The sequence below is a fragment of the Mustela erminea genome, chromosome 7 (assembly GCF_009829155.1).
Source record: "Mustela erminea isolate mMusErm1 chromosome 7, mMusErm1.Pri, whole genome shotgun sequence".
Classification (NCBI taxonomy): Eukaryota; Metazoa; Chordata; class Mammalia; order Carnivora; family Mustelidae; genus Mustela; species Mustela erminea.
In genome coordinates this window covers 77,015,813-77,038,642 of record NC_045620.1, presented here as the reverse complement: position 1 = coordinate 77,038,642, position 22,830 = coordinate 77,015,813, and positions in this window count along the sequence as shown.

The window sequence follows — 22,830 nt, the reverse complement described above, 5'->3', positions numbered from 1 at the left end:
TATGTAATATATATTTTTCCCTATTTAAGTGATTTTTTTTTAAAGATTTTATTAGAGAGAGAGCATGCACAAGTAGCAGGATGGGGCAAAGGCAGAGGGAGAAGCAGACCCCATGCTGAGCAGGGGGCCCTGAACCAGGGCTAGATCCCAGGACACTGAAATTATGACCTGAGCTGAAGGCAGATGCTTAGCTGACTGAGCCACCCAGTCACCCCTTAAGTGAATTTTTAATGGAACAAAACATTTCAGTGCCATCTCAAATCTGGTCTCATAAAATTTGTTATACTGAAATAAGATCTGAAAAAGATTATATAAAACAATCACTGGATAGGTTTCTAAGAAATTAAATTCCTAAACTTAGATTGAAAAGGTTACCAGCAAAATTTAAATTCTTAGTTGTAAAATAGGATCCATAGTCCTGTTTATAGATATGGGGAGAGAACACTGTGCTTATTTCCTGTTTTTTCAGATACTGAGTGCAAATAGGAGAAATATAAGTTGTTTGGAAAGCTTTTTCCTAAGGCAGGAGCTGTGGACAAAACAGAATAACAGCTGAACTTTAAATGACCTGTAAGGCCCTTTCAGGTCTATAATTCACTCTCAAGTGACCCCAAGATCTAGAGTATGTATATTAATATTATGCTATCAGTAGTGTCAGCATGACAAGGGCAGAGAAGGTTGATAAACATGTATGATTTATATGAAAAGAGACAGCTATCCAGATCAATTACACTCTTTGAGACAACCTGCTCTTTAAATAGTTTTAGCCAGATTTCCTGGACAGGAACATTCTACTTGTCACACTGTGTTCAATAATACTTTAAAATCATTATTCCAATGACTGAACTATTATCTCTGCCTCATGATTTTCAAATTGCTATGCCAGTAAACATAAGATAGAAAAAACAAAGATTTCTATCATTTAAGCAAATAACTAATTTTTGAAGTGAATTATTTAACATTTTAGAACATATATGATCTCATGGCTATATAGAGAAGCTCTGCTGTTCTCTTTTCAAGATATTTTCCCTTAGTATGATTTTTTAGCTAGGTTTAGCTGCTTTTTGTGTTGCTTTATTTTTTTTTTTCATATAACTAAATGTCAAAAGTGACCCATGTTTCTAGTGAATCATTATTTTCAAGGCAGACTGAGCATTTATTCTAGTGAAGAGGAAACAAAAATTTGATAGTATTCCTTCAGGCTTGGTACTTTCTGAGTTTCCTTTCTCCCACAAGTGACCTAAATTGGCAGTTGGGAAAAGATCTATTTGAAACATTTTGTATAAGAAAAGCATTTCTGAGAGATTTTTTTACTTAGAAATATTTAGCACTAAAGGGAATCATCTTTTAGTCTTGTTTACTGAGTACTAGGCTCACATTTTATTGCATAAGCACTGTAAAAGGTAGTTTCTGAAGAAATCCTTCAAGAGTTTACCATCTAACAGAAGAGGTAATTAACGTGGATAACATACTTATTGTATGCCACGCATCAATTTAGGCACTCATAAACATTAATTTATTTAATTCTTATAACATCCTTAAGGGACAAGTATTATGATCAGTGACATTTTAGAGATAAGGACAAGGAGATACAGATATACTGAGTGACTTGCTCAAAGTCACCCACTATGTAAACAACTAACCTATGAGGCTACTGCAGGAATTTGAAAGAACTAACATACAGCACCAGTTTTTTACTTTTTGGAACTGGAAAAAAAATTGATAGTGGAATCAAATGTATATAAAAAATTCAAGTTATTACACTGCTTATGTTGAACAACCATGGCATTAAATCTGTTAGACAAATAGGGTTGTTAATATTTTAACACTAAATTGGACACACATAGCCAATCACTGTCCTTGGCAGGATTTAAAAATCAGTGATTTCCACAGGGATGCGCCTGAAAAATGTATGTCATGAAAGATCAGAACAGAATGTATCTTCTCTTCAAGCAGGCAGATCACAAAGGAGGAAGGAAGGGGCAAAATCGACACAATCTTACCATTAGTTTCTTATTCCTGCAGAAATTACCACAAACTTTAGTTTAAAATACCATGTATTTATTATCTCACAGCTCTGCAGTACAGAGGTCCTAAAATCAAGGTGTTGGCAAAACTATTCCTCATGGAGGCTCTAGAGAGAACAAGTGTCCTTGTCTTTTCTAGCTTCTGTGAGCCACCTGCATTCCTTGGCTCACAGACCCTTTCTTCCATTTTCAAAAGTTCATCACTCCAACCTCTACCTCTTGTATCACATTGTCTTCTCCTTCTCTGGCCGTCTTGCTTTCCTTTTATATGGACCTTTGTGAATACACTGGACTCACCCACGAAATCTAGAATAATTTCCCCATCTCAAGATTTTTTTTTTTTTTTTAAAGATTTTATTTATTTATTTGAGAGAGAAACAGTGAGAGAGAGCATGAGCGAGGAGAAGGTCAGAGAGCGAAGCAGACTCCCCATGGAGCTGGGAGCCCGATGCGGGACTCGATCCCGGGACTCCGGGATCATGACCTGAGCCGAAGGCAGTCGTCCAACCAACTGAGCCACCCAGGCGTCCCATCCCCATCTCAAGATTTTTAATCACAGTTGAGAACTGCCTTTTGACATATAAGACAACATATTCATGGGCTCCAGGAATTATTAGAATGTGGACGTATATGGAGGGCATAAGTAGGTCTAGCACATGTCACCAAATTTACTACTGGGAAGGAGTGAATAAAAGAGCGAAAGGCTAAAAACATTACTGAGTAACTCTACTAAAGCTCTCTTCAAAGGGTATCATATCATTAGAGGAAAGAGACCCCCTCCCTAAGTCACATTTTATAGTGTAGTGTTCCTTTCTTAGTGGGCTTACCCATTCTCCCATCCTTAATCAAAGCCAGTCTTGTCTCTCAGAACAGGAAGTCACCAGTAGCTTGCAATCTGCTTTCCTATTACCAGCTACATTTATTTTATGTATCTTTTTTGGACCCACTAGCATGTAGTAGAGATTTTAGACATCATTTACATCTATTAGAACAGTGGATTGAGGGGTATCTGGGTGGCTCAGTCATCTAAGTGACTGACGCTTGATGTAGACTCAGGTCCTGATCTCAGGATAGTGGGATTGAGCCCTGTGTTTGGGTATGTGTGGAGAGTTTCTTGAGATTCTTTCTCTCCCTCTGCTCCTCCCCAGCTCTCTCTCTCAAATAAATAAATCTTAAAAAACAAAACAGTGAATTTATTAAATGATGTTTAAGAGCTCTCTATAAACAAGACTAAAAATCCAATCCCATATTCTTTTTCTCACTTCAAGTTTGTTTCAAAGGTATAGTCCATTACAGCTCAACTAAAGTTATACAATATATTTAATATACATTTTAATTTATTTAATTATTTAATATTTAATTTAATATATTTGATAAATATACTTCAAAAATTACATCAAATTAGGTACATTTATAACAATGGCAACAATAAAGATATGTGTTAATAAGAATATAAATTCTTTCCATTATGAAGTTCTTGGTATATATTAAAGTCTAAAAACTGAATTTTCTTAAAAATTAATTTTGAAAAATATTAGTATTTTATCCAAATTATGAAACCACATTATCTTTATAAGTTAAACTTAACTAGTTAAAGCCCCAAATAAATCAACCCCAAACTATAATAGAGCCTAATTAACCTCAGATGAATTCTTAATATTTGGGTAGATTGAGATCCTTTTTTTAAAAGAAATAAAGATTTTATATATTTATTTGAGAAAGAGAGAGAGATCACAAGCAGGCAGAGAGGCAGGCAGAGAGAGAGGGGGAAGCAGGCTCCCTCCTGAGGAGAGAGCCCAATGCGAGGCTCAATCCAGGATCCTGAGTTCATGACCTGAGCCAAACCCAATGAGCCACCCAGGCATCCCAAGACTGAGTTCTTTTATCATCCGCAGCCTGGAATTTATCTCACTAGAATGGTATAGGCTTTACAGGGACTCAGAAGTCATTCTGCATGTTACTTCACAGTTGGAAACTGTATGCATAAACGTCAAAATGGATATAGATAGAAGTGTCTGTCTATCTACCTCTATATCTATATCTATCTATCCATCTATCTCCATATATAGAGCTCTCTACATCTATCCATCCATCTACCTATATATATATAGTGTTTAATCATACAATGAAAATTAACCACAATTATATTAAAATATAATAGTAATATTATAGTTATAAAAGTAATATAAAGTAATATATCTAGTTATATATTAATAGTAATATTAAGATATTTTGAAACACATGAATACTAAAGTGAGTTCTTCATCATAAATACTGGGAGACAGAGTCACAGAAATGGTAAATATGCAGGTGTAAAGAAATGAATATTAAATGAAGAAAATAGTACATTTTGTGATTTAAAATGTAAGAATTAAAATAAATGATAAAAATAAAACATCATTCAAGAAAAGGGCAAATAGAATAAAATGTTGTAAGATTCTAGCATTATTAAGTGGAAAAACTAGTAACTAGTAGTCAACATTTTCCCAGCATTATTGAGATAATTGACATATAATATTGTGCAAGTTTATGGTATACAATATGATGGTTTGACATATACACACACATACTGTAATGATTACCTCAATAAAGTCAGTTAACACATCCTTCACCTTATGTAGTTAAGTGTGTGTGTGTGTGTGTGTGTGTGTTAAGTTTAAGATCTATTCTCCCAGCAAACTTTAAGGATATAATACAGTACTATTAACTATAGTTACTATACTGTTCCTTTGATCTTCAGAAATTATTCATCTTATAACTGTTACAGTTTGAAATCTTCTGCAAATATCTAATCATTTGCCCAAAACTTTAGCCCCTAGCAACCACTAATCTACGTTTGTCTTCATCTGTTTGAATTATTCCCCTTAGCATAATGCCTTCAAGTTGCACCCATGTTGTCTTACATGGCAGTATCAAAGATCAGTTGGCTACACACACACACACACACACACACACACACACACACACACTCACTGCTGGGATCTCTATTCAGTTCCATTGGACTATATGTCTCTTTTTAGACCTGTACCATCTTTGTTCATCTTTCTCATGATTCCTATGGCTATTTGGGGTCTTTTGTGCTTCCAAATGAATTTTAGGATTGTTTTTTCTATTTCTATTAAAAATACCATTTTTTTCTTTTATAGGGATTGTACTGAATCTATATGTAGATTGGGTAGTCTGGAAATTTTAATAATATTAATTCTTTTGATCCATGAACACAGATACCTTTTAAATTATTTGTATCATCTCCAATTTCTTTTCAGTATCTTATAGTTTTCAGTGCATATTTTTTACCTCCTTAATTATATTTATTCCTAAGCATTTTATTCATTTTAATGTTATTACAAATAGAATGATTTTCCTTATTTTTTAGACAGTTTGTTATTAGCATAGAGAAGTTCAACTGATTTTTGTATGTTGATTTTGTATCATGAAGCTTTACTAAGTTTTTTAAATCAGTTCTAACAGTATTTTTGATGGTTATCATATTATATTTTCTGTAAATAGAGACAATTTTATACCTTCCTTTCTCATTTAGATATCTTTTGTTTCTTTTTCTTGTCTAATTGCTCTGGCTCAGACTTCTAGTACTAGCCTGAATAGATGTGGTGAGAGTGGGCATCCTTGTCTTGTTCCTGACCTAAGGGGAAATGATTTTGACTTTTCACTATTGTCTGATGTTAGCTGTGAAGTTGTGATACATAGCCTTTGTCATGTTGAGGTAGGTTTCTTCTTTATCTGATTTTTTGAAAGTTTTTATCATAAAAAGATGTTGAATTTTGTCAAATCTATTGAGATTATCATATAATTTTTTCCTTTGGGGATGATCATATAATTTTATCCTTCATTCTATTAATGTGGTATCTCATATTTATTTATTTGTGGATTTTAAAACATCCTTGTATCCCAGGGATGAATCCCACTAGATCATGGTGCATGATCCTTTAACGTGCTGTTAAACTCACTTTGCTAACACATTGTTGAGAATTTTTTGTCGTTGTTTCTATGATTCTTTTATTACTGCCATTCCTTTTTTAAAAATTTAATTTAATTTGTTTTCATTGTTCCAAAATTCATTGTTTATGCACCACACGCAGTGCTCCAAGCAATATGTGCTCTCCTTAATACCCACCACCAGACTCACCCAACTGCCCACCTCCCTCCTCTCCAAAACCCTCAGTTTGTTTCTCGGAGTCCACAGTCTCTTGTGGTTTGTCTTCCCCTCCAATTTCCCCCAACTCCCTTCTCCTCTCCATCTCCCTACACCCTCCATGTTATTCCTTATGCTCCACAAGTAAGTGAAACCATATGATAATTGACTGTCTCTACTTGACTAATTTAACTCAGTATCTATTCCAGTCCTGTCCATGTTGATACAAAAGTTGGGTATTCATCCTTTCTGAATGGAGGCATAATACTCCATTGTATATATGGACCATATTCTTTATCCATTTTTCTGTTGAAGGGCATCTTGGCTCTTTCCAGTGGGCAATTGTGGCCATTGCTGCTATGAACATCGGGGTACAGATGGCCCTTCTTGTCACTACATCTGTATCTTTGGGATAAATACTCAGTAGTGCAATTGCAAGGTCATAGTGTAGCTCTATTTTTAATTACTTTTTTTTTTAATTTTTTATTTTTTATAAACATATATTTTTATCCCCAGGGGTACAGGTCTGTGAATACCAGGTTTACACAGTTCACAGCACTCACCAAAGCACATACCCTCCCCAATGTCCATAATCCCACCCCCTTCTCCCACCCCCCACCCCCAGCAACCCTCAGTTTGTTTTGTGAGATTAAGAGTCACTTATGGTTTGTCTCCCTCCCAATCCCATCTTGTTTCATTGATTCTTCTTCTACCCACTTAAGCCCCAATGTTGCATCACCACTTCCTCATATCAGGGAGATCATATGATAGTTGTCTTTCTCTGCTTGACTTATTTTGCTAAGCATGATACGCTCTAGTTCCATCCACGTCGTTGCAAATGGCAAGATTTCATTTCTTTGGATGGCTGCATAGTATTCCATTGTGTATATATACCACATCTTCTTGATCCATTCATCTGTTGATGGACATCTAGGTTCTTTCCATAGTTTGGCTATTGTGGACATTGCTGCTATAAACATTCGGGTGCACGTGCCCCTTTGGATCACTATGTTTGTATCTTTAGGGTAAATACCCAGTAGTGCAATTGCTGGGTCATAGGGCAGTTCTATTTTCAACATTTTGAGGAACATCCATGCTGTTTTCCAGAGTGGCTGCACCAGCTTGCATTCCCACCAACAGTGTGGGAGGGTTCCCCTTTCTCCGCATCCTTGCCAGCATCCGTCATTTCCTGACTAATTGATTTTAGCCATGCTGACTGGTGTGAGGTGATATCTCAATGTGATTTTGATTTGTATTTCCCTGATGCCGAGTGATATGGAGCACTTTTTCATGTGTCTGTTGGCCATCTGGATGTCTTCTTTGCAGAAATGTCTGTTCATGTCCTCTGCCCATTTCTTGATTGGATTATTTGTTCTTTGGGTGTTGAGTTTGCTAAGTTCTTTATAGATTCTGGACACTAGTCCTTTATCTGATATGTCATTTGCAAATATCTTCTCCCATTCTGTCAGTTGTCTTTTGATTTTGTTAACTGTTTCCTTTGCTGTGCAAAAGCTTTTGATCTTGATGAAATCCCAATAGTTCATTTTTGCCCTTGCTTCCCTTGCCTTTGGCGTTGTTCCTAGGAAGATGTTGCTGCGGCTGAGGTTGAAGAGGTTGCTGCCTGTGTTCTCCTCAAGGATTTTGATGGATTCCTTTCGCACATTGAGGTCCTTCATCCATTTTGAGTCTATTTTTGTGTGTGGTGTAAGGAAATGGTCCAATTTCATTTTTCTGCATGTGGCTGTCCAATTTTCCCAGCACCATTTATTGAAGAGGCTGTCTTTTTTCCATTGACAGTCTTTCTTGCTTTGTCGAAGATTAGTTGACTGTAGAGTTGAGGGTCTATTTCTGGGCTCTCTATTCTGTTCCATTGATCTATGTGTCTGTTTTTGTGCCAGTACCATGCTGTCTTGATGATGACAGCTTTGTAATAGAGCTTGAAGTCCGGAATTGTGATGCCACCAACTTCGGCTTTCTTTTTCAATATTCCTTTGGCTATTCGAGGTCTTTTCTGGTTCCATATGAATTTTAGAATTATTTGTTCCATTTCTTTGAAAAAGATGGATGGTACTTTGATAGGAATTGCATTAAATGTGTAGATTGCTTTAGGTAGCATAGACATTTTCACAATATTTATTCTTCCAATCCAGGAGCATGGAACATTTTTCCATTTCTCTGTCTCTTCCTCAATTTCTTTCATGAGTACTTTATAGTTTTCTGAGTATAGATTCTGTGCCTCTTTGGTTAGGTTTATTCCTAGGTATCTTATGGTTTTGGGTGCAATTGTAAATGGGATGGACTCCTTAATTTCTCTTTCTTCTGTCTTGTTGTTGGTGTAGAGAAATGCAACTGATTTCTGTGCATTGATTTTATATCCTGACACTTTACTGAATTCCTGTATAAGTTCTAGCAGTTTTGGAGTGGAGTCTTTTGGGTATTCCACATATAGTATCATATCATCTGCGAAAGGTGATAATTTGACTTCTTCTTTGTCGATTTGGATGCCTTTAATTTCCTTTTGTTGTCTGACTGCTGAGGCTAGGACCTCTAGTACTATGTTGAATAGCAGTGGTGATAATGGATATCCCTGCCGTGTTCCTGACCTTAGCGGAAAAGCTTTCAGTTTTTCTCCATTGAGAATGATATTTGCGGTGGGTTTTTCATAGATGGCTTTGATGATATTGAGGTATGTGCCCTCTATCCCTACACTTTGAAGAGTTTTGATCAGGAAGGGGTGCTGTACTTTGTCAAATGCTTTTTCAGCATCTATTGAGAGTATCATATGGTTCTTGTTCTTTCTTTTATTGATGTGTTGTATCACATTGACTGATTTGCGGATGTTGAACCAACCTTGCAGCCCTGGAATAAATCCCACTTGGTCGTGGTGAATAATCCTTTTAATGTACTTTTAATGTAATAATCCTTTTAATGAATCATATTGGCTAGTATTTTGTTGAGTATTTTCGCATCTGTGTTCATCAAGGATATTGGTCTATAGCTCTCTTTTTTGATGGGATCCTTGTCTGGTTTTGGGATCAAGGTGATGCTGGCCTCATAAAAAGAGTTTGGGAGTTTTCCTTCCATTTCTATTTTTTGGAACAGTTTCAGGAGAATAGGAATTAGTTTTTTTTTAAATGTTTGGTAGAATTCCCCCGGGAAGCCGTCTGGCCCTGGGCTTTTGTTTGTTTGGAGATTTTTAATGACTGTTTCAATCTCCTTACTGGTTATGGGTCTGTTCAGGCTTTCTATTTCTTCCTGGTTCAGTTGTGGTAGTTTATATGTTTCTAGGAATGCATCCATTTCTTCCAGATTGTCAAATTTGTTGGCGTAGAGTTGCTCATAGTATGTTCTTATAATAGTTTGTATTTCTTTGGTGTTAGTTGTGATCTCTCCTCTTTCATTCATGATTTTATTTATTTGGGTCCTTTCTCTTTTCTTTTTGATAAGTCTGGCCAAGGGTTTATCAATTTTATTAATTCTTTCAGAGAACCAGCTCCTAGTTTCGTTGATTTGCTCTATTGTCTTTTTGGTTTCTATTTCATTGGTTTCTGCTCTGATCTTTATGATTTCTCTTCTCCTGCTGGGCTTAGGGTTTCTTTCTTGTTCTTTCTCCAGCTCCTTTAGGTGTAGGGTTAGGTTGTGTACCTGAGACCTTTCTTGTTTCTTGAGAATGGCTTGTACTGCTATATATTTTCCTCTCAGGACTGCCTTTGTTGTGTCCCACAGATTTTGAACCGTTGTGTTTTCATTATCATTTGTTTCCATGATTCTTTTCAATTCTTCTTTAATTTCCCGGTTGACCCATTCATTCTTTAGAAGGATGCTGTTTAGTCTCCATGTATTTGGGTTCTTTTCAAACTTCCTTTTGTGGTTGAGTTCTAGCTTTAGAGCATTGTGGTCTGAAAATATGCAGGGAATGATCCCAATCTTTTGATACCGATTGAGTCCTGATTTAGGACCGAGGATGTGATCTATTCTGGAGAATGTTCCATGTGCACTAGAGAAGAATATGTATTCTGTTGCTTTGGGATGAAAAGTTCTGAATATATCTGTGATGTCCATCTGGTCCAGTGTGTCGTTTAAGGCCTTTATTTCCTTGCTGATCGTTTGCTTGGATGATCTGTCCATTTCAGTGAGGGGAGTGTTAAAGTCCCCTAGTACTATTGTATTTTTGTTGATGTGTTTCTTTGATTTTGTTATTAATTGGTTTCTATAGTTGGCTGCTCCCACGTTGGGGGCATAGATATTTAAAATTGTTAAATCTTCTTGTTGGACAGACCCTTTGAGTATGATATAGTGTCCTTCCTCGTCTCTTATTATAGTCTTTGGCTTAAAATATAATTGATCTGATATAAGGATTGCCACTCCTGCTTTCTTCTGATGTCCATTACCATGGTAAATTCTTTTCCACCCCCTCACTTTAAATCTGGAGGTGTCTTCGGGCTTAAAATGAGTTTCTTGGAGGCAACATATAGATGGGTTTTGTTTTTTTATCCATTCTGATACCCTGTGTCTTTTGACAGGGGCATTTAGCCCATTAACATTCAGGGTAACTATTGAGAGATATGAATTTAGTGCCATTGTATTGCAGTGAGGTGACTGTTACTGTATATGGTCTCTGTTCCTTTCTGATCTACCACTTGTAGGCTCTCTCTTTGCTTAGAGGACCCCTTTCAAGATTTCCTGTAGAGCTGGTTTGGTGTTTGCAAATTCTTTCAGTTTTTGTTTGTCCTGGAAGCTTTTAATCTCTCCTTCTATTTTCAATGATAGCCTAGCTGGATATAGTATTCTTGGCTGCATGTTTTTCTCGTTTAGTGCTCTGAAAATATCATGCCAGCTCTTTCTGGCCTGCCAGGTCTCTGTGGATAAGTCAGTTGCCAATCTAACATTTTTACCATTGTAGGTTACAGACTTCTTTTCCCAGGCTGCTTTCAGGATTTTCTCTTTGTCACTGAGACTTGTAAATTTTACTATTAGGTGACGGGGTGTGGGCCTATTCCTATTGATTTTGAGGGGCGTTCTCTGAACCTTCTGAATTTTGATGCTCGTTCCCTTTGCCATATTGCGGAGATTCTCCCCAATAATTCTCTCCAGTATACCTTCTGCTCCCCTCTCTCTTTCTTCTTCTTCTGGAATCCCAATTATTCTAATGTTGTTTTGTCTTATGGTGTCACTTATCTCTCGAATTCTCCCCTCGTGGTCCAGTAGCTGTTTGTCCCTCTTTTGCTCAGCTTCTTTATTCTCTGTCATTTGGTCTTCTATATCACTAATTCTTTCTTCTGCCTCATTTATCCTAGCAGTGAGAGCCTCCATTATTGATTGCACCTCATTAATAGCTTTTTTGATTTCAACTTGGTTAGATTTTAGTTCTTTTATTTCTCCAGAAAGGGCTTTTATATCTCCCGAGAGGGTTTCTCTAATATCTTCCATGTTTTTTTTGAGCCCGGCTAGAACCTTGAGATTGTCATTCTGAACTCTAGATCTGACATATTACCAATGTCTATATTGATTAGGTCCCTAGCCTTTGGTACTGCTTCTTGATCTTTTTTTTGTGGTGAATTTTTCCGTCTTGTCATTTTATCCAGATAAGAGTATATGAAGGAGCAAGTAAAATACTAAAAGGGTGGCAACAACCCCAGGAAAATATGCTTTAACCAAATCAGAAGAGATCCCAAATCGTGAGGGGGGAGAAAGGGAATAAAAAGAAGTTCAAAAAGGGAGAAAGAAAAAAAAAAGAAAAAAAAGAAAAAAAAAGAAAAGAATTTAAAAAAAAGAAAACGAATAAAGAAAAATATAAAAAAGAAAATATATATATTAGATAAACTAGTTAAAAAAAGTTAATAACGAAAAGGGTAAAAGTTAAAAAAAAAATTTTACCAGAAGGCAAGAAAAAAAACAAAAATTTAAAAAGAAAAAAATTAAATTAACTGCAAGACTAAAAAAAATCACAGGGAGAAAGCCATGAGTTCCCTGCTTTGCTTTCTCCTCCTCTGGAGTTCTGCTGCTCTCCTTGGTATTGAAACCGCACTCCTTGGTAGGTGAACTTGGTCTCGGCTGGATTTCTTGTTGATCTTCTGGGGGAGGGGCCTGGTGTAGTGATTCTCAAGTGTCTTTGCCCCAGGCAGAATTGCACCGCCCTTACCAGGGGCCGGGGTGCGTAATCCACTCGGGTTTGCTTTCAGGAGCTTTTGTTCCCTGAGCGCTTTCCGTAGAGTTCCAGAGGACGGGAATACAAATGGCGGCCTCCTGGTCTCCGGCCTGGAGGAGCCGAGAGCCCCGGGGCCCCACTCCTCAGTGCGCCCTCAGAGAACAGCGCCCAGTAACTCCCATCTCCGAGCTCACCGAGCCTGCGACTGGTTCAAGGTAACACCGAGCTGTGATCTTACTGTCGGCTCTGTCTCTGTAGCCGGCTTTCCCGTTCCAGTACCAGCAAGCTCTGCGACACTCAGACACCCCCGATTCTTCTGTGACCCTGCGGGACCTGAGGCCACGCTGACCCCGCGTGGGCTTCACCCCAGTTTAGCCTCTGGAGCGATGTCCCTCAGCGGAACAGACTTTTAAAAGTCCCGATTTTGTGCTCCGTTGCTCCGCCGCTTGCCGGGAGCCGGCCCCTCCCCCCGGGGTCTATTTTCCCGTCGCTTTGGATTCACGTCTCCGCCGGTCCTACCTTTCAGAAAGTGGTTGTTTTTCTGTTTCCAGAATTGCTGTTCTTCTTCTCTTCGATCTGCCGATGGATTTGCAGGTGTTTGCAATTTTTAGATAAGCTATCTAGCTGATCTCCTGGTAGCTGAAGTAGTCTCAGCCTGCTACTTCTCCGCCATCTTGACTCCTCCTCTATTTTTAATTTCTAAGGAATCTCCACACTGTTTTCCAAAATGGCTGCACCAACTTGCATTCCCACCAAAAGTGTAAGAAGGCTTCCCTTTTTCCACATCATCTCCAACATTTGTTATTTACTGTCTTTTGATTTTGGCTATTCTGATCTCAGGGTCCTGGGATCGAGTCCCGCATCGGGCTCTCTGCTCTGCAGGGAGCCTCCTTCCTCCTCTCCCTTTCTCTGCCTGCCTGTCTGCCTGCTTGTGATCTCTGTCTGTCAAATAAATAAATAAAATCTTTAAGAAAAAAAGTCATTCTTTTGTGCGTGTCTATCCAGTTGTCCCAGTGCCATTTGTTGAGAAGACTGTTTCCCCACAGAATGGTCTTGGCACCACTGACAAAAATCAATTAACCATAAATGTAAGGGTTTATTTCTAAATTATATTCTATTGATCTGTATTTCTACCTTTATGTCAGTACCACACTATCATGATTACTTTTTTTTGGAGATTTATTTATTATTTCAGACAGAGAGAGAGAGAGCATGAGCTAGGAGGGAGAAGCAATTTGTTGAATTGTGCATTTATCCTTTTAATTCTGTTAAAAGTTTTTAAGTTCTAAGTTTTTGCTTCCTGTATTTTTTTGGTTTCTGTGAGGTGCCTATATGTTCATAATAGTTACATGTTTATAATCAATTGCCCCTTTTAACATCAACATTATCTAATGGCCTATTTATCTCTAGTAACAAAGTTACAATTTGCTGAGTGCTTACTATGTTCCAGGCACAGTTCTAAGCAAGTGTTATTTTCAGTTGATAAGATTTCACTGTATTTAGAATATCCAATGGATTCTAATATTTCTTTTTTTTTTTACTGAAAAATAATTTTCAGTAGTATTTTAGTAGTAATTTATACTGAGGTATTGAGGGTGATAATAAATGATAGTAAATGTTTCATTGTGCTGAAGTATTTTTCTTATATTTCATTCTGGATTATTTTGTTTATTGCATACTGATTGTTAAAAATCTGAGGTCTGTCCCAAATCCATGTTTATCATCAAGTAAAGATTTAAGCCTTGGTCACTGTTAACTTGTATATTGGCATTGTTCTCAAGTCACCTTAAAATATATACAAAATTATTGATATGATACACTACAAAACCAGTGTGTATTATTAACCAGCCTTCAACGATATGCTAGTTTCAGAGAAGTTCTTTTCTGATAGCTTTGGTCCCTGAAAAACTACAGATCACACATAGCAACTATATTTTCCATCGTATACTACTCTCAATTATATTTCTATGTTCTTCCTAACTACAAAACTCAAAAAAAATCAGCATTTCTTGTTTCCTACTCCACAAAATAAAAGTAACACAAGTCTACACTTAATTTCTCGTGTGTGTGTGTGTGTGTGTTGCAATCTACAGATGGATACAGATAGAGATACTGATGTGAAGGCAGAGAGAAAATATTGTTCTTATTGAATGAAAATAAAAGAGAAGGTTGGTTGTTCAGTTATCCTGTCATTAATAATTCTAAGAGCATAAGTTGGGAGACAGAGGGTGGAAAGAGCTCCGACTCTCCCAGGAAGACTTTTTTTTTTTTTTAAGATTTATTTATTTATTTGACAGAGAGAGATTACAAGTAGGCAGAGAGGCAGGCAGAGAGAGAGAGGAAGAAGCAGGCTCCCTGCTGAGCAGAGAGCCTGACGCAGGACTCGATCCCAGGACCCTGAGATCATGACCTGAGCCGAAGGCAGCGGCTTAACCCACTGAGCCACCCAGGCGCCCATCCAGTAAGACTTTTTAATTTTGTCAATTTTGAGTGCTCTGGGAGAAACAAATATTTCTTATGGGTCCTGACTTTAAATTAAGTTCTATACACCCCCTACTCAGTGAATTATTTACTAATGGGTTTATTTTCAGGTTGATTTCCCCCCACTCTTTTTTAACTTGGACTTTTTCTGTTCTTCGTAGGTACTCCAATGGACAGGATTTGTGAAGCATTTGGAATTTGTTCCCATTTTTGAGATTTCCTAATTTATCAATTTAGCATGCTCAATTTTACATTTAATTTTAGTTGCATGTTTTCTGTGATAATATATAAATTATATATGATTTATATGAAGTTAATATAAATTAATTTTATCTTCCACACTTAGAACAGAGAAAAATTGCACAAATAAAGTTTAAACTCAATCTTCAGCTCTTTTAGCAACCAAAAATAAAATAACTAATTTTAAATACAGCAGATCAAGTTCATTAGTGAATTATTATCTGTCTGACCCAGACTAAGATGATGTAAGTCAATTTCTTTTTATTTCCCAATATTCCCCACTTTAAAAAGAAAAAAGCAAAAAATGATTCTTTTCATAGTATTGCAATATGCAGTTCCTTCATGTATCATTTTCTCTGTGTGTTCCAGAACAATAAAGCAGCGTTTGTCAGCAAACATTCATATACTTGCTGCTCTCTCTGCCTTCTTTTCATGACTAAAATCATCCAGAGATAATGGACTCCAGGGAGAAAGTAAACAAATTATACAGGAACAGCACAATTCCTCAGAGCAAGTTGGCAGCATGGATTCTACATCCCAGGTTTGTTACACTCTGGTGAGAAAACTTAGAGGAGCCATTATTCCTTGTCAGGGGCAGCATGAGCAGCATGTAAAGGGTTCATATTCAGGCTTGACAAATTGAACTTACTGTTTTGTTTAAAAATAGCATCCATCAGAGTGGGAGTAGATTTTTGGAAGGATAATGTACAACTTTGTCACTTTGTTTTGCTGAATTTGGATGTGTACCATCTACCCTATGTAGGTTGCAGTAATGAAAGAATCAAAGAATCTGAATTTCAATTCATAAACTCTGGATTTGAGCCCAGACCTTATCTTACTGAGTAGGTGGGCAACTTAAAAACTTTTCATATTCAAATCCCTTTGTTTAATAAAGAAAATACTGATACCACATCATTCTGAAGACCAAAAATTGAGGCAATATACATAAAAAATACTTGGAAACTACAACATAGTGTAAGATATGAAATTAGGCACTATTATTAACATTGAATTAGACTAATCCCTGGTTACATCCAAGATATCTTATATTAGGGTAAAACTGCATATTTGTGTAGGTAACAAAGATGGCAAACCTGATGCATGGCAGATGAAAAGTTTAGTCTCTCCATTTTAATTACCCTGCCCGACTTTCTCTATTTGTCTCACTCCATCAGTGATGACATTTACATTGTGATTTCTTGAGTTAATTTTTACTTGTTTTTATTTCTCCTACCCTAATTTTCTTTTGGTGCTTTGTTTTTCCAATTTACTGTCCATTTGTAAAGGCACACGCTAAATAAATGATGATTATCTGGTAGCTCACTCATTCATTGACCCATTCATTATTTGTTTATTTAAATCCTTCTTCCCTTAAAAATGCTGACTACTTACATTTCCAATGGAACAGCTATTTGGAATATACAAATATGAAATGAAATTTTTTTTCCTAAGGTAGTTTGTAGTTAAATAATGAAGATGAGTTAGGTATACAAGTGACATTAATGACAGGGAGAAAGGAGATGAGTACTGTAAGTAAAGGACAGGTTAATTATGGGACAATAGAGGAGAGAAAAAAACTCCCAGATGATGAAGGATGTGAAGATCGAAGTAGCATTTGAGATCCTTCATGGGTATGGGGATATTGCTATGGTGAGAGCTGTGAAATGTGTAAGCCTGATGATTCACAGACCTGTGCCCCAGGGGGAAATAATATATTATACCTTAATAAAAAAAAAAAAAGTATGAGCAAATTACACAGTATGGTTGGAAAAAAGTAGCCATTTAACATTGTTTGGTTTAAGTTACAGATAATAGAACTGTAGCAAATAAATTAGCAAATAAGAGCAAATAAGAAAAGGAAATTGTGTCTAAATCACAAGTTTTCCTGACCGTTAGATTAAAGAACTTTGATTTCATTCAACAGGAAATCAGAAATGGGAAGCTATTCTTGAGGAAAGGGGAAGTCGAAGATTGATCTACCTAATAGGGGGTTAAAATGACAGGAAAGAAAGAGAAAGAGAAAAAAAGAAGGAAAAGAAAAGAAAAGGAAAGGAAAGGAATGGAAAAAGAAAAGAACGGAGAAAAGGAAAGGAAAGGAGAAAGGAAAGAAAAGAAAAAGAGAAGTGAAAAGATTATGTGTGAAGCAAAGAAAGCTCATGTTATTTTAGTTCAAGAGAGAATGGAGGTTTTAGAAAAATACTAAGGAGTTTGGAACTCAATAAGAATTATGATTATCACTGGTTAGGTGATTTTTCTGTGCCAAAACTCCTCATACATTACTTAATCTTATCCTCAGCAGGCCTAGAAAAGCAACTGGTTCCATTTTGGAGAGTGATAACAGGCCCAGGACAATATAGCTGGGGAGCAGGGGAGCTGGGATTTGAACCTAGGCCATTTCAGTCCAGAGCTGTTGTACTCCTAGCAACTGTGCTATTTTAGAACTCCCACAACTGACAAGGAGGCATGAGAAAGGCTGGATTCTGACATGATAGCAGTTTTCCAGCCTCTGTGACAGAGAAGATGCAGATGATAATTGCAGAAAAATGCCACAGAACGGAGACAAAGTCAGTCTGCTTTGACATGTTGAGTGTCAGTCCTTATGATCATGAAAGAGGAGATGTCTAGCAAGTAAATGGAAATGCAGGATGAACTCAAGAAAGGGGTCTGGAGAGACTCAGTTCAAAGTTTTCTAAAAGGAGATGATGGAGGATGTGAGGAAAGGGCATGATAAAAGTGTAAGCAGAGGGAAAGTAGGCCAGGGGCAGGTCTTGGGAAAAGTCAGAAAGGCAGCTGTGATTGCTCCATGAAGCACAAGCATAATTTCGTACCAGAGAATTTAAAGTACCAATTCTCTCCTACTTGGAGAAGTCACTGCACTGCAGGGCACCGTAAGCCTATAAATCAATTAAACTCAAATTACAAAGTCAGATGGCATCTGTTCCCATCGTGACATAAAGCCTGTTAAGATGAAAAATTTCTGGCTGGGATAACTTAAATTTTTCATAAGTTGCTATCCCACTGAGCTGTTTTTCTTCATATAGCTTCAATAACACAGAGGCAGATTTGGGGCTTGGAAAGTTCCTTAGAGATCATCTGGTCTAATATCCTCATTTTATAAATGAGGACTCTGAGGCTCAGAGAGGTGACCTTAGGTGATGAAGCTAGGTTTTCCATAAATGAGTTCATTTATATTTACACTCACTAAATGATTGGAGACTAAGCATTTTGTATTTTATAATGATACTTACCTGAGAGTATTATTGAGAAGAAGTGATTTATAATATTTGGCCACAGTTTATTGAGACTTTAATTTGTGTACATTCTTCTCTTCCTTTACCAAAAATGCAGGCATCACTTTGTTTTATTTTTCCCCAAGGAAACTGTGTTTGCAGGCATGAAAGCAGACAGTGCCTACAAACAAATGAAGTGCATGGATTTTAAGAATATTTGAGCTCCTTGAGAGGATGGGGAAAAGAAGAAGTATCTTCAGTTGAGAGAAGGGAGAAGTGAAGTAGGACAGAGGGGAACAAAGAAGAGGAGGTGATGGGGAGAGAAGCGGGCTGGTATACCTAAGGACTGAAAGCATCTGTCCTCCACCCTCCTGAAGACCCCAGTGAGTCTCAGCCCTATAAGAACTGATTAATATTTTACAATTCTTTGTTTTACACAAGCTCCTCTCAGCTATTATACATGGTCCCTCTAAACACCCTGCCCTTTACACCTATTATCCCATAATCTAGCAATAGAATTTACCTTTCCAAACCTCACTTATTCTTCAGTACGCTTCTATGTATTGACCCAATAGCATTAATCAGGATCACCACAGAGTCTGAAAAATAATTCATTCATATCACTATTCCTTTTGGTTTTGATGCAATGGTAATTTTACTTTAAATAATTTTAGTTTTAATAATATTTTGAGAAAGGTATTATTGCCATTAATACTTCTCCAAATAGCCAGGTAAGCTTGTATTAGCAAAGTGAAACATGTGCTTTGGCAACAAAGACCCACAGCCAGGATTATAGGTACTAAGCTGAAATGATAGGTACAAATAACAAGTAGGAATTTGGATAAGGAAGATAATACTTTTGAAAGATTCTACAAAGTAAGTTTTGCAGAGAGGAGGTCAAACATAGCTTGAAAGTAATATTTATAACCAAAGATGTAGAGGAATGCTGAGTTTATTTTGGCACATTGAGTAAGGAAGAACTTTTGTGAGAATGGTTAGAAGATACAAGTAATTGAGGGAAAACTGAGTTATATTTGAATATTCTTTCTTCTTGAGGATGAGAGCCAGGACAGAGACTCTGAGAAGTCCATGGCATGTAACAGAAACAGTTCTGAATTGAGGGTGCAACTGGAAATCTTCAAAAATATAGATGCAATTCTAAAGCATTTAAACAAGAACTTCTGGAGATGGGATCCAGAATGGGTATTTTTTTTTTTTTAACTCCCCAGATCTTCCTCAAGTGCAGCAAATTCAAAGACTACTCATCTTAAGATGCTGAATGGTGCATGGGGGGAGACAGTAGGCAGAATAATCATATCCAAAGATGTTCACAGACTAATCTTCAAAACCTATGATGGCTTATCTTATGTGGCAAAAGGGACTTTGCAGATGTAATTAAGGGCTTTAAAATAAAAAGATTATCCCAGATGACCTAGGTGGGTCCAACATAATCACAAGAATCTTTTTAAAAGGGAGGAGTGAACATAATGAAAAAAAAAATCAAATGAAATAAAAGGGAGGAGTGTCAGAATCAGATAAGCAACCATGGAAGAAGCTGGTGCAGTGCAGGGCAGGGCTATGAGCTAATGACTATGGGTGGTTTCTAGCATCTGTAAAAGGCAAGGAAATTACTTCTCCACCACAGCCTCCAGAAGGACTGCAGTTTTGCTGACTCATTTTAAACTTCTGAATTCCAAAACTGTAAGATTATAAATTCATGTTGTTTTGTAATAAGCAGTGAAGGGAGACATATTAGTCGCTGCTAAAAGAGCGAGTACCTACATGATCGTGCTTCATGGTAAAAGAAGGATCAAGATGCACAAACTCCCATTTGGGGCCTTTGTATCACCTATGCCCTACCACCCTGTGAACCAAATGCAGATATGATGGAGATACTATCTCTGCCTCCTTTATATCTTTAAAGTAGTACCGATCTCTGTTATTTCACCTGAAATATTGTCACTATATTGCCTGTGTTCGTGTTTTGTTTGTGTGTGTGGGACAGGGGGCAATTTGTCTAATGCTTCCATTTTCTTGCTTTTCCACCACGATAGATTAAACATTATAGGCCAAAGATTTTGCCTTATAGGTAGAAGTTGTGCCAATTACCAAAAATGTTCATGAAAATTATACATTTGCCAATTAGAGAAGGGACTACTTAGCTCTTGTGTGCAACAATCCTCAGAATGTTTAGGCATCCCCTTTCTCCAGTGCATGGTTATTCTAGTGTATGGTCCTTCAACTAAAAGGTCTCTTTGGGGGGCACCTGGGTGGCTCAGTGGGTTAAGCCGCTGCCTTCAGCTCAGGTCATGATCTCAGGGTCCTGGGATCGAGTCCCACATCGGGCTCTCTGCTCAGCAGGGAGACTGTTTCCCTCTCTCTTTCTCTCTCTCTGCCTGCCTCTCTGTCTACTTGTGATCTCTGTCTGTCAGATAAATAAATAAAATCTTTAAAAAAAAATAAAAGGTCTCTTTGGGAAAAGATAAGGTAATCATTACAACTGGAGTGCTATAAGACACTTCTTGGGGATCTAGTCTGTCCTTTACTCAGTGAGTTCAAAACTGGAAAACTGGCTCACATCTGGATATTGGACAAAAGGTTGAGACATTTTATTAAGATAGCTGCCTTAAGTCTTCCCGCATTAGCCTTCCTTCATTTGTTGTTGCTGTTAGAGAGATGGAGCCATACCCTCATTATGTGTGCATTTACCTTGATACCAAGAAAACTTTTATTTTAGCCACATCTGTGGCTCTCTGCTTGCCTTGCTTCTCTGATTGTCATTCCAGCCTGGCTTCCGATGAGAATCTTTGAGCTTACCTTGTTTTAAATTGTTAAGAGCCACTATCTAGACTCCATTACTTGGGGGAACTTACCATCCCCATTCTTACCAATTAGACCAGTTCTCAATCTCTTCCTCCCATAAATCCTAGCTTAGTTAGACTGTAGGCTCTAAAACTGGTGGGCCCTCATACCAGTATATTCTTAATTACTTTGTTAAATGAAGTATCTTCTTAATTCTAAAAAACATAATAAAAAAAAAATCATTTGGTGGTTTTTCCAGTCTTACATCATATTGACACTAGCATTAGGCAAAGAGGTGAAGCAAACACATCCCCTCAAACTGACACACTCCTAGTCCCCGCTTTGAGACTTCAACCTATACATATATATACATACATACACACACAAACATATGTACATATACACATATATATATATATGTGTGTATCTCAGCCATTCCCTTTTTTACATTTTAAAAATGTTTTTGTTTCCTATATATTTTAAATTATACAAGAGACATTAGATTCTACAGTGACCCATTTACAAATAATCTTTGTATTCCCTACCTTACTTTAGATAACACCTTTAAATTATTCAAAACCAGTGAAACTATTATATGCTACTTAGTTTAAGTAGTATATACTATACAATCTACATTCTAAAAAGGAGACCTGTTCCAGTGGGATTCTTGTTTCTTTGTTTGCCCTTCTAATTCCTCAAAGTTCTTCTTTTTTTTTTTTTGGTGTGGACAGACATTTTATTTTCATGGGTAAAAATCTAGAAGTGAAATTGCTAGGTCATCTGGTAACTCTAACCATTTGTTCCTCAAAGTTGTTAAATATAAAAAATATATTGCTTTACTTATTTGGGTCTGTATCTATTTGTAAATACAAATATTTCCTAATATTTCCCTTTCCAAGAATATTAATAAAACCTACCCCTCCAAGAAAGAAGCTACAATTCCCCCCAAAATTTGGTGAACTATTAGACAAAGTACTTACTTTCTCTAGGAGCATCTCAAGAACATAGGATAAGTCCCTAAGCCATAAACAAAGAATAATAACTCAGCTTATTGCCATTGAAAATGCTTCAGTATGAAATTTGCTGTAATGTTTTAACACCTGAGCATGGTAAGAAAAGTAAATAATGATATTTTACTTAATGACTATCACTTCAAATAAAATATAACAATCCTTTTTCATATCCTAAACTCCAAGCTATTTATATCGTGGATGGAGCCACCCAAGCTGGAAGTTATATTCTATTTTTCTTAGACGGATGTTTATAAGACAATATTCTTCCCTATTTAAAGTTTTAAAGTCAATAAAACCTCCATGAACTAATAAGAATGAGAAACAATGACATTTGTGATCTCCCCATGAAAGAAATGTGCCCAACTATTTCATCAGGATGCATTTTTCACATATTAAACCAGTATCTCACTCAACTGGAGGTTTTATGATCAGTCTTATAAAACGATATCTACCATTTTTTTTTAAAGATTTTATTTATTTATTTTGACAGAGAGAGATCACAAGTAGGCAGAGAGGCAGGCAGAGAGAGAGGAAGGGAAGCAGGCTCCCTGCTGAGCAGAGAGCCCGATGCGGGACTCCATCCCAGCACTCTGAGATCATGACCTGAGCCGAAGGCAGTGGCTTAACCCACTGAGCCACCCAGGCGCCCACGATATCTACCATTTTTAAACACAAGACATTATAGACAATAATTAATAATAAATAGAATTGCATTTTATATACATCATATAGTAAG